Here is a 4022-nt window from a genome sequence, read left to right on the forward strand (position 1 = left end):
GGTAAGTTTTGGTTTGTTTAATTCAATGATTTTGTTCCTGTTTCATAGGACCACCCAAAAAAGTGAAGCCTACTAGTCTCTAAGGAACTGCTAGGTTAAAACTAATGCCTAACTCCATCTAATTGTGGGTTATTTTTTATGTTTGAAACTGAGTATTCAATATATGTTTCTCTTATTTATTTTCCAGGAAAAATGCATCATCGAAGGTCCTACTATGGTCTCTTTGATCCTATTTTGTTGGGGCATTATCAATTATAGACCTAATTTAGAAAATTAATTGCTTGGATAACATTTTCCTTAAGGGAGTTATAGCAAATATTGCATGTTGCAACTACTAAGCATCGTTATACAATCACATGCAGTTTCTCTAAAATTGGTGGTTTTGATTCGAAATTATCTACTATTGGAAACTTTTGAGAGGAATAATAATAAATTAGCTTTGTATGGTATTTTAAGTGGCTACAACATTTGTTCCATAAGAATAGCAATAAAACTTCAAATAATCAACATAATCTAGATCAAAGCATAAATTCTAGCAGTAGCAAATAAATCATTCAACAATTAAAACATCATGGTGATACTAAGATAACAAATGAACTGCAAGAAATAACTGCAGTACAGAGCATGTTCAAAAATGTTGCTAAGCCAAGGGCCAAGTTAGTATATACATCATAGTTTTTCTTCATCTTGCATGATCTATTTGGTGTTTTGTTGTTGGGTACTAAAAAAATTGGTTTCTTTCTAATGGGATTCCATATTTTATAGGTATATAGAGGAAGAAGACCTTCTGAGGTTCTTGAAAAAGAATGAGGTGGAACCAATATTTCCCCAATTTGAAGGAGCAATTGAGGCTGGGTGATATGCATTTTTAACTCTGATCCTTAGTTCCTATACTTTTCTCCATTGTAATGTATGCTTCCAAGAATCGGATGCTCTTGGCATTTCCAAATGACTCTGGCATTATCCTTCCCTAAAAAAACAAAAAAAAACAAAAACAAAAAACAAACTAGATTAAAGATATAAATTAGTTTGTTGTTTTACATTTAGAATTATGGGATTTCTACCATGTCAACATGTTTTAGACCTCTTATAATTGGGATTTTATTTTGGGTGAATGTTTATCTAGAAAGGAAATCATTGGCCCATTCTTTCAATGACACCAAAAATGTTGTAAAACAGCTACACCAAATTACCAATGCGATTATCACTATAGTCATGATAATTATCATTTTACTTGTTCAGGGGATTGCCACATCCCATGTAATTTTGTTGGTATCATCTCAACTAATATTAGCAGGCTTCATATTAGGGAACACTTGCAAAACAATCTTTGAAGCAATTGTGTTTGTGTTCATTATGCATCCCTTTGATGTTAGTGACCGATGCATTGTTGATGGTGTTAAGGAAAGGGAAGAAGGTTGAGAGTAGCCAACATCGTCATTATTTAGTTTGCCACAATAATTTATTCTTTATGGTCATGTTATAGAGGAACTCATCTTGCCCAATTTGGTTTCTGGTACTGAGTACTCTGTTTTGTTGCAAATGATTGTAGAAGAAATGAACATTCTCGCAACAATTTTATACAAACTCAGAACTAGCTACAAAACCCATTAGCAATTTTTATCAAAGTCCAGAGATGGGTGATTCTGTGGAGTTCATTGTGGATGCTTCCACCTCAATTGAAAATATTGGTGCACTCAAGCAGAGGATAGCAAAGTAATTAATTTTATCCTTCATTTCTTTGCATTATAATTGTTGGTACTCTAGGTTCGCATACCCAACTGATTTGATTTAGTGAAATAGATCAAATGGTTGGGTTGTTGTGCTCATCATAGTTCTCTCTAAATCTTGATAGCGTTATGAAGTTCATGGTATGTTCAATCAATCCAATTCATGGCACCTGATTGAGACATATAAATTTCGTGGTATGGACCTGCAAATTATCTTTAGTAATATAATTATTTTTCTCTGTCCTCCTCCTCCGCATATATCTCAAAAGAAAGCCACAACACAGACATCCAAAGCATATCATGGTGGTGCTAGATATACAAAACCTTAGTATAATGAAAATGGTGTGTATACCCAACACACCATAAACCATCAGAACATGGGTGAGAAACGAATCAAAGATCTGAGCTTGTATTAGAGATGGAGAATTTTTTTAAGGAAAATGACATTAAGTACCATTTGTTTCCCTAGGAAATCCATATCAAGTTTGTTGGCTCAGCCACAAATCAAATTCCACTGCAATGCTGACATCTAAAAGTTTGGAAAGTTAATCATTACATCCCTATTTTGGGGTTCTATGCTCTACCATTCATTTTTATCCCCTGTATTGAAATTATAGGTCATACAATTTATTGTATCCAAGTAGTTAATGGCATTTCCCAACAATAATTGAAGATTTGTAAGTCGTAATGCTACCTATGTGTGAAAATGCAAATTTAATTGGATTATAGTTTCTTTGGATTTCAATACCCAAGCAATTTGAACATGTTCCTTGCTTCCTGGTCCACTTATAACTATATTAGAGTTCTCTTCCTTTGGAAGATTGCTTAGTAATGTTTTTCAAAGTGTATGTGAAGTCCAAGAATGCCTCAGTTTTGTCATGTTTCATCGTTTTCTAACATGAGATTTGATGTATATAAAATGGGATTGTTAAATGAGTTCCATATGAATTTTTTTATCTTCAAAGGAAGGGATTTAAGATAACGTATGTGCATTTTAAGTCATTTTTTATATCAATTCCAGAATATTGTCACAATTATGTCTTTGTTATCAAACGTATAGAATTTTTAGAGTGGTGTTCTATGTGCACTAAAATAGTTGTAAGGTCCAACACTATGTATGGGGTTTTGTTTTCAAGATATGTTTGTCTAGAGTAAGGAATATTTGAAAAGTTTTCTACAGCAGGCAAAAGATCAGGTTGTTTCACATTCTATTGGTCATGTCTCTCTTGAAAAAATCTAGAAAACAAGAAGGCGGGTAGGTGGATTTCTTTGAGTAGCACAATAGCAACTAGAACTCGAGCTTATGATTTGGAATCCTGGAGGTAATTTTATATAGAATATTTTTCATTATTTCTTCTAAGATCAATTGGTTCCAGAGTTGATAAAAATATATGTGTGTCGTACATTGCTCTAGCTTTAAAAAGCGTCATCACACATCTACTAACCAGTGTGATGCTTCACATTTTATTATGTATTTTAAACTAGCAAAGGACAAACATCTGATAACAATCAATAAATATTTTCCAATATGTTATTCACTTAAGTTAAGCTATAATGACCACTATTAACTTCTTTCTTCTATGTACTGCCTTGCAATGTTTCCTTTGAAGCATGTGGTGCAATTAATAGTACTCCACCTTTTACAATGAGAGGTTCCAAAGAACGGGTTATATTCAAATGATATCATCATATACTTATAGGGATCTCTGCAATAAATTTTGATTTTTTTTTTGTGCTTTTTGTTTGGGTGATATGTATGTTATATGTAAACATTTCTTAAAAAAAAAAAAAAATTGATTTTTCTCAACTGAATAAATAAATAAAAATAAAAATAAAAATAAAAATAAAATAAAAAAATAAAAATAAATAATAATAATAATAATAATAATAATAATAAATAAATAAATTTGTAATTTTAAATGATGTTGGGAGAGCTAAAATTTTAAATTGAATAGACTAAGATGATCAAAATGGTTGGAATTAGCGATATAATACATCTTTAATTTATTAAAATTAGAATTTTCTATTTATATTTATAAATTTATAAAAATAATCATTTTAATTAATAATTATTAATTAAAATGATTAATTTTATAAAATTATAAATATAAATATAAAATTCTAATTCTAATATATATAACGCTTACACTTTTACAATAAGGTAAATTAAGTAATACCCGTTTCCTTTTTATTGTTTATTAAAGGTTTTATTCCGTGGAGAACATTTTGTTGTGTTGTTTTACTTTCCCCTCCTCTTTATAAAACATGTTATGTATATATGAGAGAGAAACA

At 30.6% G+C, this 4022-nt stretch overlaps 1 pseudogene; it reads left to right on the top strand.

Moving 5' to 3' along the window:
* Window positions 1-624: 624 nt before the first annotated feature.
* On the top strand, window positions 625-2199 carry LOC149202644 (mechanosensitive ion channel protein 10-like; annotated as a pseudogene).
* The last annotated feature ends 1823 nt before the right edge of the window (window positions 2200-4022 follow it).

The sequence above is a fragment of the Pinus tabuliformis genome, chromosome 2_1 (assembly GCF_031772625.1).
Source record: "Pinus tabuliformis cultivar Carrire ecotype Pingquan chromosome 2_1, CPIR1, whole genome shotgun sequence".
Classification (NCBI taxonomy): Eukaryota; Viridiplantae; Streptophyta; class Pinopsida; order Pinales; family Pinaceae; genus Pinus; species Pinus tabuliformis.